Raw genomic sequence first — 13,517 nt, forward strand, 5'->3', positions numbered from 1 at the left:
GGTCCCAGCAGCTATGGCATCCACATTCCTGCTGTGGTACCTTGCCACAATTTTTTCCAGCCAAAATTTGAAAGAGTTGATCGAGAAACATCAAGGGAAAAGGCAAATCTTTACCATTGTCTCTGAAAAAAAAAAAAGTGAATTTGTATTATTTAGCTCAGGGACACATCCAGTCCACACCAGAGGTGGGGAAGGGACCATCGAGTGATATCTAAGTCTCTGAGGTAAGGTGGACCTACCTCAGTTGTGTGCAATGTACTACCTAGGATGCCACCAGAAGTTCACGTTTCTCAGGTGGGTGGTGGAAAGCAGAGGCTTCCCAAAACTGGGAGTGCTGTGTGCAGCTACTGTGAAGGACAGGACTGTGTACTGGGGGCAGCACCAGCACCCTCTTTAGATAGCCCATGGTTCATAACACTTCTGCCAGGAACAAGTGCCTCTGCCCACCGCTACCCATGTCTAAGCTATAAATGAGCCTGCAGCTGCTGCTGGGACAACAGTTAGTTTAAACACAAAGGACAATGAGGGAAATTCTGTAAATGATTGTTAACTAGAAAAAAAAGTTTAGGCAGTGGTGTGTTTGGGTGCCTGCAAGGCGTATATAGTACTGTGTAAAACACAGAGATAAAAAGATTCTGATTCTCAGGTGCGTGAAGTTCTCCATATCCTATAGACACCATGGCATGCAGCGAATTCAAATAGAGGTGGCTCCCCGTTACGTCACATTGCTCACAACAGATCATCCCACAGCTGCAGGTCTCTCTCCACTAGGATTGACCTGAGGATTCATCCTGCAGGCCATGTAAGGGGAGAGGACACCACCTACACAGTCTCTGCCCCAGGAAAATGCAGGCGAGCAGAGGCAGGCTTATCACTCATGGCCGTAATACAAGAGGAAAGGCATTTTCCAGTCACTGGAGATGGAGGTCCATGGCCCTGTCACATTGTCTGGAAACAGTTTTAGCCCTTGCATTAGCTTCAATGGCATACTGTCACCACATCAGTCCCAAGCTTATGGTAGTATAAAGGGGGCACAGCACACCAAAGTACAGACTCCTCAGTTCTCAGCCACTTTTTCTCCAGGACTATCACAAAGTATGTGAGAAAGCAGGAAATTTGTGGACGTGCATATGAAAAAGATCTCCACAAGTCTCCAGGTGCTACACAAGAAGCTACTTTCTTCAGGAAATGGTTGTCCCTATGTACCTTGACACTTGGTACCTCCAACCAGTGCACACTCACACCAGAAGCTAAAAGAAGGAAGTCACCAGAAAGAAAACAGAGTCAGGGACTGTTTTGCCAGCTACGTAGCATCTGTGTGCTTCCACAGTAACACAGAGCTTGAGAGAAACATGCACAACACTCCATGTGGTGGCCCTGTGCATGTCCAGGAGGGAGAGAGCAGCAATGCCACCAAGGGCACAGAGCTTCTGTGGACTGCACTCTCCCCACAGCAGCCGGCTCTGCCTTGTAGAGTTTTTTCCAGTGAGCAGTCCTTACCAGCCAGCTGTTGATGTATGGGCAGGGGCCACCCAACCCCACCCAAGTTTCCCACCCACAGCTGTAGGGAGTTGGTGACACCATGAACAGACAACCTCTGTTGAAGGTGGCAATGTCTACTACAAGTCGATGGTATTTTTATGTTGAACAGTCAAATGGCAACGTAGGAATAAAAATCCCAAAAGCCAAAACAAGCAAAAAATGCTCCAGCTCAGCCAGGTGGCATATGCATATGTCCTCAACATGCAGTACATGGGGGAATGAACACAGGCCCCTCCAAGTACCCAGCAGGATTAAAATGTGTCCGGTGCGATGGGAAATGAGTCCATACACCCATCACGTGAAAACAGCAGGAACAAAACGACATGGCAGATGCCTGGCTGAGCAGGACGAAAGCTGAGACCAAGCAAGAGCTGAGGCTGAAATGAGAGAGGGCTGAGCTGATCATGAGATGCAAACTACAAGCCAAACCCAGGTTCATGGGCAGAATGAGAATTAAACTATGAAAAAAAAAAAAAAGAAAAAAAAAAATCTACCAAAGGCTTAGCCACATTATTTGCAGTTAATAACAAGACCCAGATTTAATTGGCAGGATACATAGCAGGAAAAAGGACAGTAAGATTAGAGGTGATTTTCCAGCTGGAGGGGGCAATGAAGGGGGAGGCTTCCTTCCTCCAGCAAAAATCATTTTTGAAACTGTGAGAAGACAAACATGCTGGCTGCAGAATTTTTCCAAATATGTGTTAACCACTGCAGTTGGAAAAAGTGGCCTGGACAGGGCAGAAACCTTTGTTTAAATTAAGAGGATATGACTGGTTTTCAGGATTGATGGGAAGGCAAAGGTCTGGCTGTTCTGGCTTGCTGGAGAACCCAGGTACCTGTAAAATGAAAACGAAGATCTTGAGCAGTGTATCTCCATTTCGCTTTACCAGAATTTCTCTGCAAGTTTCATCTGTGTGAATGATGTCCCCAAAATTCAGCCCAGCTGACTACAAAGCAGTTGTGTTCTTGTGGCAGTTTATGTGAGATCTCCAGAGGCTTTGTCTGCTTTGTTTTCTTTATGCTTAATCCCTTGATCTTACCCTCTATTTTCTATTTCTGAGAGCTGGAGAAGGGAAGGGGATGGGTATGTGTGGGCAATGGGAATTCACACCAAATCCACACAGGACCTGCTGACTACCCTGCTTCTCTGCCTGTTTACTCAGCTTTGCTTCTGCATCCTGAAGCACACTGATGTTCCTCCCGAGCTGCTTCTGTGAAGCTCCATGCAGTGGTTGAGATGCTTGGGCAGGAGTTATTCAAATAAAGAGGCACAGTGGTAGGCCAGTATGCCACCCAGATGGGATGCTTGGGAGGGTGCAGTTAATTATAAGGTTCCTTAATACTATTCATGGATTTGCATAACCAATTAGTAGGACTTTGTATCACTGCAGCTGGTATGAGAAGGTTTCCAGAGGTTGTTCTAAGCGGATCTTTGATGAGCTCCTCAGCTGCTAAATGCTGCAGGCCATGCTGCCACACCAGCAGCCTCCCTGCTGCCTCAGTGAAGGTGACGAAAAGGCAAGCCACCCTCCTGGCTGCACGAGTCCTCTCCCAGCTACAGTTTAGGGAAGGTAAATTCATAGATAGCAGATAAGAACATGAGAGGAAACCTGTGTCAACACACGACTTTGAGGCAGTTAGCAGCCTGTGAGGAGGAAGGGGATGTAAGTGGTCCCACAGGTGTAGGGAGGGGATAAGACTCTTTTTTTTGCATCTCAGAGACCGATCTCCCTTTGTCACAGCGAGGGACCAGCTCAAACTCGTTCAGCTCGGAAAGCTGTGCCTGCAGCAACTGTTTCCAGCAGTGGTTATGGTGGGGAATCAGGAAACAAATAGATTGCATGGTGCCCAGGAAATTGCCTTGCTACCCTCGCTTCATGTCCACTCATTATCCTATGGAAAACATCTGTTGCGTTACATGGACAGATAAGAGAGCAAGGGGGAGGAGAGGAAATGAGGCAGGCTGGAAAGAAACACAATACGCCTTTTTCTCCTTATTCTTAGGACAACTGTATAGCAGCAAACTCACTGAACGAATTCCCAAATCTTTCTCACCTGCTAATACAGGGACTGGTTTAACAAATTGTCCCTGCCACCAGAAATGGGGAGCAGAAGAAAGCCCTTCCGAACTTCCCCCTCTACTCTGCAATGAGCAGCACATGCCGGGGCTGACTCTGCCAAGGCTTATCTAGCAAAATTACTAGTGGTATTAGGTGGGGAAAAATGCCGTGGCTGTAGCTGTGAGACCCACGTGCTGTGCTATCCAGCCATGGCAGGGGAGAAGGAAGACGCGCTGCCAGAGAGGCTGGCTTCACAGGCCCTACCCACAGCCTTTCTCCTTCCTTCATCGCCAGCCAAGTTTTATAAATAGCTGCAGTCCTGCCGTAACTAACTTCCACAACTTCTGCTTCCTTCCAGAGGGCTCCCCTTCGCTCCCTCTGCCTGCCGGGGCCTGTGAACCCCTGCCAGCTGGTAGCGGCCCGTCGCTGGTGAGGAAACAACCCGGAGCGCAGCCAGCTGGAGCTGGCGAGGGGATTCGGGGAGAAGAAGGTGAACTTGGCTGGGACTGTGGAGCCCACGTGAATCCTCATATGATTCATGCCACCAGATTTTCCGTGATTGCCCGTGCTCAGAGTCCTGTCACACACAGGCCTTTGTCCCACACTTGGCTGGGACTCGAGGGTGTCACACGCCCTGACAAGAGCTCCCTGGTGCCCACCACAGCCTGCAGCAGTAAGTGAAGATGAGCTGAAGGAAGGGTGAATCACCACTGTGCTCTCCTCATTACGCTGTTTTCTCCTCAGAGCTGGGCTAACAGAAGCATCTGAGCATATGTTCTCTTGTCTATTGTCAGGTCTACAAATCAAAACTGTGATTCATATGAAACTGTACATTTTCTGTACCAGGCCCCAGCTTACCTCAGTGCTGTCAAAGGCTCGTTGTTGACTGCTGTGAAATGCTGACATCCATAATGCAAACTATGGGCACTGAAGATGGGAGAAAAGCTTTACATAAACTCTGCCAAGAAAAAACAAAACAAAACAAAAAGCCTTATGAGGGAAAGGAAAAAGACCTGGTTGCGTGTAACTGAAACTAGGTTTAATATGAACACATCTCGCCCAACTACGTTGTTTCCATCATTTATGGAGGCATTCCCCAGCCTATGTGTGTGGGGACACAAGGTGGCTGTGGGCTCAGCCCTGAGGGAAGAGCTGCACACAACAGAGCGGGACCAGGCCTTGCGAGGCTGCCCGGCCCGTCCCACCACACGGCGTTTCCTAAGCAAGCTGAACCAGCTTGACAGCCAGAAATGTGGCCTTGACTCTTCTGTGTCTCCTACAACTTTTTGTCTCACAAGCACTGAGCGGACACCAGGCAGCAGGAGACATCTCTTGCTGAGGGGTGGCAGCATCACAGACCCTCCGCTCTGTAGGGAGGGCTGAGCCCAGCAGTCACTGCAAGCAGATAAGGTCATGTTGTAAAATAAAAGGAGTATTTTTCAGGCAAACGGAGAAGCAACAAAAATCTCGAGCTGAAATGCCATCCTTGCAAAGTCTTGAAGTGCAGGAAGTTTTATTGTTGCTTTGTTTTTTGAAAGCCTTTCCCATAGGGGGTCATTGTTAGACGTTAATATCCAGTCACTGACGTTTCCCCACAGTAACTGCTTTTTCATGTCCCAAAGGCCTATTGAGTTCTAAACCGGACAATTCAATGTGAATAGCCTTAGCCTCATCCTCTCTCCCAGACAAGGGGAATTTTGGAACAGGAGACAACAGGGAGTAAAACACAAGAGAGAGAGGAAATAGGGAAGCAAAACATGGTAGAAAAAATGCAAAGATGGACCTGGCAGCAAGTCTTCCCATCTGTGACACACTTACCCACCAAGTAGGACTTGGTCATCTGGGTGACCAGACCCTACCATAGCTGAGACCCTGGAGTGAGGCAGACTGACATCTTCCTGAGGACGTGAGTAGGAGACCTCAGGCAGCAGCTGTCTGCCGGATCTTTACATGCTGAACCCTTTCATTTGCCTTTGTATTGCTTTTCACATGGTGAACCAAGAGACAGACCAACTTGCCTTGTCTTATTATATTTTTAAACACATTGCAGCAGCACTGGGGTGAGGAGATACGCAAAAGGCTGTTATTTTAAAACCTGTATCGTCTGGAAGTGGTAACCCACCTTTGCTATCTGCTTTGAGGGCAGAACCATTTGGGGACCTGAAACAAACCAAATGAGAGCTTTGTTTTTCAAGGCTGACAAGGAGTGTGATTCCCTTGATCACTTCAGATTGCAGCCCTTTTGCCAAAGTTGTCCATAAAGCTGGCTGCTGTTCCAATTCATTGGGGAGAAAATTTTGCTGTCATTCGTTTCAGCAGTGATTCAAACTCAGATTCAGTCCCACCTCATTCCTCTTCTGCAGCAGTGTCTTCAACTCTTGAACTAGACAGAAGCTGTTGCTGTGCTTATCATACTCAATTAAAATGTATTTTAGTGGTTGCTAGGAAAAGTACACGTTCAGATTACCCAGAATGACACATATGGACTAAGCGTTCCTTTGATTGTGCTTATCAAAGACAGATGGGGGATTTACAGCTGGGAACATGAGGATTTTCACTTCCTTTAAGCAACAATGGGTGGTTTGTAGCCAGCCTGGCTGCCAGAGTTATTCTCATTCATTGATGGCAACCCAGAGAAGGCAGCTTAGCATAGCCTGGAGTGGGCTCAGGGGATAGTCACAGGCTGAAGGGACTGTGGCACAATCTCTCCGAAAAGGGCTGACAGAGCTGCAGACTGCATCTTCCCTTCTCCTCACACAGTAGCAGTACTGTGCTACAGCAAATCTTTTGGCATCAGATAAAACCCAGCTGTCTCATACTGCCTCCTACAAACTCCTGCTTAGAAAAATGGCCACATGTAAATGGCATATTCCCTCACTCAGAGCTGGTCTCCTGCATCTTGCTGGGGCTGAATTAGATCCAACCAACAGCTTGCCGACTTCAGTAGGTTATCTCTGAGGCTTGGCTGCCTGTTGGCAAGTTCTGAGCATTGACTCAGGGAGAACTCATAAGCCTGCTCCCTGAAATAACCGTAGCAAACCAAGCTGCAAGCCCTTTCACAGGGTTCTTTAGATCTCCGGTGAGATCAGGATGCTTACAAAACGGATCCAGAAGCCGGTGTCTGACACCAGCCCCACAAGCTGGAGGGGTGGCTGAGAAAGTCGGGGTGACCTCTGACTGCCATATCCCCATTGCTGACTCCCAGTTTGTGACTCTCACAGTCATTGGGACTACACAGCCATCCTGGGGTAGGGGTAGGTCCCTGTTTAGAGAAGCTCCTTAAATTTGAGTAGTAAGGGCTCTCTCTTATTTTCAGTGATCTGGGGCACCATTTCCTATTCCAACTGTTATTTGTCTAGAGACTGACTTGGAGCTCTAGGGATCCCAAATTTTTACATCTCTGTGATCCAATGTCAGATGGACTTAGTTAATAAAGGAGGTCTCTCTAATAAAAGATGGAATCTCTCCTTTCACTCATCAGCAGTGTAATACAGATTCCCTGCAGGAATACCACAGCTCTGTTGATGATGTGCCAGCCAAGCCATGTCATCTCACACCATAAAGCTGAGGCAATACTAACTCCGAAAATAGGACTGGAAAAGATCCTCAAGAGAGCATCTACATCACCCCATTGCCTTAAGGCAATTAGGTCAGATTAAGTTAATCTGCTCCTGAGAGATGTTTGTCTAACCTGTTCTTACAAGCCTCCCGTGACAGAATACCACAGCCTTCAGAGATGGAAAGTTAAGAGACTTTTTACTAAAGCTTAAAATAAGTCTCCTTTGCAGTGACTTAACCCAATTAATTCCTGTTTTAGCTACAGCAAATACAACAAATGTATATTTTCTCTTTGCAGAAATCTCTGATATTTGTGAAAGACTCTTCTCTAGAACTCTGATCTTGCAGTTTTTCTCAACATTTCTTCAACTGAGCAAGTTTTCTGGCTCTCTGGTTGTTCTCCTGGCTCACCTCTGGATTTCTTCCAGGTGGTTTCCATCTTTACTGGAGTGCGGTGCTGAGAACAGGACAGTCCTCCAGGTGGGGTCTTCCAGCACAAGACAGAGCAGAAACATTATTTCAGATGTCCTGTATACGATTGGCCTCCTTATACATTCCAGTAAGAAGTTTTGCATTCCTTGCAGTAGCAAGACAACTTTGGCTCACATTCAAGTCTCACCCCAAACTGCTTTTCTTATCCAGGTTTAATTCTGTCTTTAATACTCCTTACTGAGTTGCATCCTATTTGACTGAGAAACAATTACATTCCAGGAAATGAGAAATCACAATTCTTTTTCTACACAATGAACAGATCTGTATCTCTCTGTTTTTAAAGGATACACATAGTTAAAGTTTAAGACAAAGCAAAAGTGAGATTCTGTCATAAAGTACCAGCTTTTGGGCAGGGTGGGGAGAATCAATATATCTGTTCCACTTTTGCAGTGTTGCTAACAAGATCTGCACTTAAAAGGTCTCTGCAGTCCTTCAGCATTTAAGAAAAACACTGTTTGATGGCTGAGAGTCACAGTCTGTTGGGAACATCATTTGCAGTTGTCTTTCACCAGGCAAAGCAACTCCTACTGCTCTTTTAGATCACCTACAGAGCCAGGCGCATTCAGATCATCCAGAAAAAGCAGGATTAATAAAGTCCGAGCAAAATGTGAGCATTTAAGAACAGTACAAAAATCCAGAGGTAGTGTGGTGTTCTGCAAGTTCTTTCCCCAGCATCTCCCAGTCAGACAAAAGATAGATATTTTGTTCAAAAAACTTCTCAGTTGAAGGCACAGGCAGTGAGACCCACAGGTTTGAACCCCCAGCTCTTTTGGGTGTCTTGTTTTGTCAGCAGCTCGTGCTCCTGATCACCAACAGAAAACCAGAAGGTGCTTGATAAAAGTGATGATTAAGGGTAAAAAGTGGAAAAATGGGAAAACATTAATCAACATTTGTGCAGATTCCAGTGAAGATTATGCTCTGCATCCTCTTTTTTTTTCTTCACAGATTTTTATTCCACACTCACAGGTAGTAGGTACCACAGACATTTGCTTGCCGTTTGGTCTTTCTCAACAACATCAAGTGTGTGCAGCTGAAGACTGGGCTTGGTACTCTGTAGGATGTGAATACACACATTCCAGTGTTTCCTTCTTTAAAAACACCAAAGAAACGTGCCATGCACAAGTCATAAGCAATGTGAGGTTTCTGAGGACTCTGATGTGATCTTAGTGATCTAATATCATTGAGTATCTTAAGCCCAGGGAAAAGCCAGCTTTGAATTGGATCTGATACTCTATAGGAGACCCATGGCAAGAACAGACTCAAACCTGTAGCTGCTTGGCTACATTGAACTGTGCCGTAGGATGTAGCCAGAACTCCCTACCTACTGCAGGCTCTGTGCCTGGGTTCATGCTTAAAGGCGTTAATTGCTGAGTCCAGATCACTGTTTGTAGGGTAGTTAAGTCCCTGACTTTCCAAGACTATCGGTGATGCTATAAAGCCCACTATGTCAGATCTTCAGGCAAGCATGAGACCTAAGAGTACCTCTGAAGTGCAGGTAAAGTGGCCAGGCACAAGCATGCATCATTCATCTTCACTGAACAACCTGCTGCACGTGCAAACTCAGCCTGTCCTCATATGCCAGCTTGTTGGGGTTCAGCTTCTGCCCAGAGAGGAACTAATCCAAACACTCACCACTCTTGATGGCAGCAGTGAGCTAATGACATCTAAAAAATGTCAGGTTATCCATGGGAAGTCCATGGGACTTCAGCCTGAAAATGTGGGCTGGATGGATCCAGACAAAAGCTGCCATTTCCCTGTGGCGTTGAAGGCAATAATGCTGATTGTAGCAGCTGAGGATCCGGCTTGTGACAACATTGCTGAAAAGTAGCTCAGAGGGGAAGAAAAATTGTGCAGAGCAGTAGAAGCTGGACTTTTCTCCTAGATCTGCAGCTCCCAGTGTTACTTGGCCCATGTCACAGAGCTGAGTCTCATTTCTCAGTGCACTGAGCTAACCCCATCTCACATCGCTGGTTATGGAATTAATGTTTCCAGCACACTTTTGAAGGGACTCCATGAGCATGAAGTATTGTTGCTGCTGTTGTTAAAAACAAGAACACAGTCTGCTGCTGAATAATTCATTTGACGTGAGAAACAGCCAGCAAGTTGTTGAACAAAAAAGCAGCACAATGAGGCATAATTACAACGCGGTTCCGGGGAGCGGGATGCAGATGGAGCTCTCAGGTTGGCTGGCGGTGCTGTCACGCCACAGCCAGGAATGAATGCATGTCGGGTTGCCTACCTCATTCTCAGATTTATTGTAACACTTCGCCGTTAACCTCGGAGATCTCAACGCGTGTAACAGACCGATTACATCCTCACAGCACCCCTGCAGGTTTTCAGTTCTGCTTCACAAACGAGCAAAGCCAAGGTCCAAAAACCCAATGCATGTGGTGGTAGAGAGAGTTACAGCGCAGAAAAGAAATATCAAGCCCTGGCTCTCTGGCTCCTGCCCTAAGAACCTGAGCCTGTTCCTACTCACTGTCCCTCCTTACGGTACATTTTAGGATTTCAGGGCATTGTTAAGCACTGAGCTGCTTTGCTTTCCTTCTCCACGCCTTACAACACACAGGCCAATTACAGTCATCCCCAAACTGCTTTTCCTGGCTGCCTCAGTCTCTATCTCTATCTACCTCTGTTCACGTTCTTAAAGTAGACCTGTCACATTGCAGTTATATCTTTATATTGTTGCAAAGTTAATACATTTGATCTCAGAACAGTTAAGGTAACAGTGGCACATCCATTGGCAACAGAAAGTCACATTCTTCTCTCAAGCACTGCCTGGCTTGGAGAGACCATCCCAGGTGGAGAAAGGGGATTCAGTATCCCCAGCATTTTTGGTACCTGATCTCTGTTGTAAGACTGTAGAAGACTGGTACTGCCGGGGAGGTACTGTCCTGTCCCATCAATATTGGCTTTCTCGATGGGAGAAATGGGGAGAGCACATCATTCCCAACAAACACACCACATTGGGGACACCACTGCAGACACCGTGTCATTTACGGGCACAGAGCTGTGATGCCCCAATTCTCATGTGAGGACCATGGAAGTTATCAGTGTAGCAGCAGAAAACAGGCATTAAAACAAAAACCTAAATGGAGACCTACTTCAGCTCACTTGTCATCACAAAGTAACTGGAAGACAGAGCTTCCAGATACCACCGATGGATCCCAGCCTGCCTTAGGAGATGGAAAGGCAGAAGTCCCTCCCACATCCCAGTTCCCTGGTGACTTCTGGCCGGCGAGGCTGAGCACGAGGGCTGGGCAGCCTGCAGGATGCGAGTGGCTTTGAGCCAGGGAGAGAAAGTGGAACACGAGAAGAGGCTCTAGCATGCATTTTCCGTATAATAGCCAAAATATCCCTCTGTTCTTTCTCATATATCATAGAGAGAGCACAACTGAAGTGTGAAGAACTGTTTAATGGATTTAGTAATAGTATTGATCTTCTGTCATTTAGAAAGGGACCGGGAGCTTAATCAGATCTGCAGAAGTGTCTCATTATTTACATTGCCAAAGGAAAGGATTAGATATCAGAGAAAGAAAAGGCCCTTCAGCAAGCATGGGTTTGCTCTGCAGGATGAAAATCCATCCATTTACTCTCACCCGTACACGCATTTAAACGGGAAGGAATCCAAACAACTCCCCGCGAGATTCTGCCTGCAGGAGCTAATACAGCAGCAATAAACAGAGGTAGCCTCAGCAATGCAGCAAAACTGCTCTTAGCTTTTCAACATCCTGATTTAGCTCTGTAATCTGGTCACCTAAGCCTGAACATTAGAAATCTTATTGCAGGTAACAGTCAGAGGCAGACTGAACAGGTTTTCACTTTCTGAGTTGCCTTTCTGCTCAGATCCAAGGCAATGTTTACTTGCAAGCTGAACACATTTGATGGGGAAACGGCGCTGAGAAAGAATAAACAAGAAACCCTTGGATGGCATTTTTACAGCTACATTCGAGACAACAGAAAATGAGCTCATCACCCTGTTGCCTGTAATGCCTGTTCAAGAAACACGGAGGGAGATGGTTTCATCTCCTTGTCTCCCGAAGCCGTAACTCCCTGATCCGTCTTTCAGGGTGGTATGGAGGACGTGGCTGGCTTTTACCTGTGCTGTGGCACTCCTCAGGTCGTGCTGCTACAGCACAGAGGCTGGCCTCGCCAGAAGATAGAAAAATATTTCAGGCTGAACACAAACAGTGACTTTTCAGTGAGAATTTTTCTGTTAAAATCTCAGAAATTGAGTGTATTATGGGATAGGCATGCATATGCTTGATGAATAATCTGTTTTGATTTGGCTGGCAGGAGATACCTTAAACAGCTAATCCACTTCCAGGCAAATATTGAACTCCAAACCTCTGCACCAGTTTCTATTGCTGAATCCCACAAACAACTGAAGGAATCCAGGAACCTCTGCATTTACCATCACTGGAAAGGTTTGTCATCATTTTTCTTTCATGTACTTCTTTTGGGAGACTTTTTACTTAAAGCCTCTCACCATGTAATATAGGAAGCTTGCAGGTAGCTTTACTACCTTGGATCGTGACCTACCTTGACCAGCTCTGCTGCTGTGCTTGCTCACCCCAACCCATGCTTGCACGTTGCCGTGGGTTTGCCATTGCCCTGGCAGATTTGCAGAGATGACGATGGCATGTTGGAGATGACGATGGCCTGGAGGATTGGGATATCCCATATCTCACAAACATGGACATGAGAAAAGGAAGCTGGACAAACCCAAGTGACCAAGAAGGGGTTAATCCCTTCATTTTGTGGCAGTTGAGACCCTCCTTCCCAAAGGTGAAGCAGGGTATCTGCTTGGAATAGCTCATACAGGACATCCAAACATGGTCTTCCAAGGGCAGGCTTATGGGCACTCTGCTCTGTGAATCAGAGGCAACCTCAGCACGGCAAGAAGAGCCCCTGTGAAACTTTCCAAGCAGCCTGAAAGCGACCAGCAAGCCTGCAGCCTGCTCGGCCCAGCCTGCCGTGTGAGCCCCGGAGCAGGCAGGAGGAGTGTAAATTCTTGCTCCTTGTATAACCGGTGGATTTCATCCAGGCGTCAGTGAAGGGTGATAAATTTAGCAGAAAAGGAGCACTATTTTTTTTTCTACTGTTCCTATTAAGAAGGTGACAGCATTGGAAAGATGTTATTTATTATTTACCTACGCTGCAGTATGTTACATACTTCAGGCTGACATTACAGTCCAGCATCTCAGATATTTTAAGCAGCCTGTACTTTTGAAATTCGGATGTAGATCCAGAAAGCTCAGAGGCAGGAGGATCCAGCTGCTACAAATGTATTTTCTGATTGCAGAAGTCCCAAGGGAAAAGCAGCTTCATCTAAAAAGAGAACTTTCCCCTTATACTCAACCATCTATTTTGAACAATAATTGAATGTCTGCTGAAAAACTGTCTTGTCATCTGTTGCAATGAAAAGAATGTTTGATCACAATGTGGTTGTGCTTCCTGAAATGCTGCAGCCCGCTGAAAGGCTGACAACTTCCTTCCCAGAGCACCCTCGCTCACACAGAACCCTTCTGATCCTCTTGCATGTTTTGCCTGCAGTGCCAGAGTCCTTTCTGTCCTAAGGCAAAGGTTTTCAAGCTCTCCTTCCACCGCCAGAGCACTTCTTAAAGGGGTGCCTTGGGCTTTCTATCAGGTTTGTGAGCTCCTCCCAGACAGTCACTAGCAAAAATAGATGATATTTTTGGCTTCCAGAGTTCGGTCTGAGCCCTACTGACTTTGCAGGAGCGGGGGATACACGGTGAATTCATCTCCATTGGCCCAGTCTCTGCACTGCCCCTTTCTAGCTGTAGGAAGACCCACCATTTTATGGAAGCAAACTCCTGAAGCACGATCCAGAAAGCTGCTACA

General features: G+C 46.6%; 1 protein-coding gene across 8 annotated transcripts in view; it reads right to left on the reverse strand.

The window, feature by feature from the left end:
* Positions 1–644: 644 nt before the first annotated feature.
* Positions 645–13,517, reverse strand: part of MAP3K9 (mitogen-activated protein kinase kinase kinase 9) — a 79,433-nt gene continuing 66,560 nt past the window's right edge. For 7 of the 8 annotated variants that reach the window (XR_014584626.1, XR_014584627.1, XR_014584628.1 and 4 more), the window contains 2 exons: positions 4,461–4,560; positions 645–2,378 (listed from right to left, as the gene is read on the reverse strand). The gene's annotated coding sequence lies outside the window, so the exon portion shown is untranslated. Of the gene's footprint in view, positions 2,379–4,460; positions 4,561–7,571; positions 7,648–13,517 lie in introns of all 8 variants that reach the window. The other variant, XR_014584632.1, reaches the window with a different exon arrangement.

This window comes from Anser anser (assembly GCF_964211835.1).
Source record: "Anser anser genome assembly, chromosome: 5".
Taxonomy (NCBI): domain Eukaryota; kingdom Metazoa; phylum Chordata; class Aves; order Anseriformes; family Anatidae; genus Anser; species Anser anser.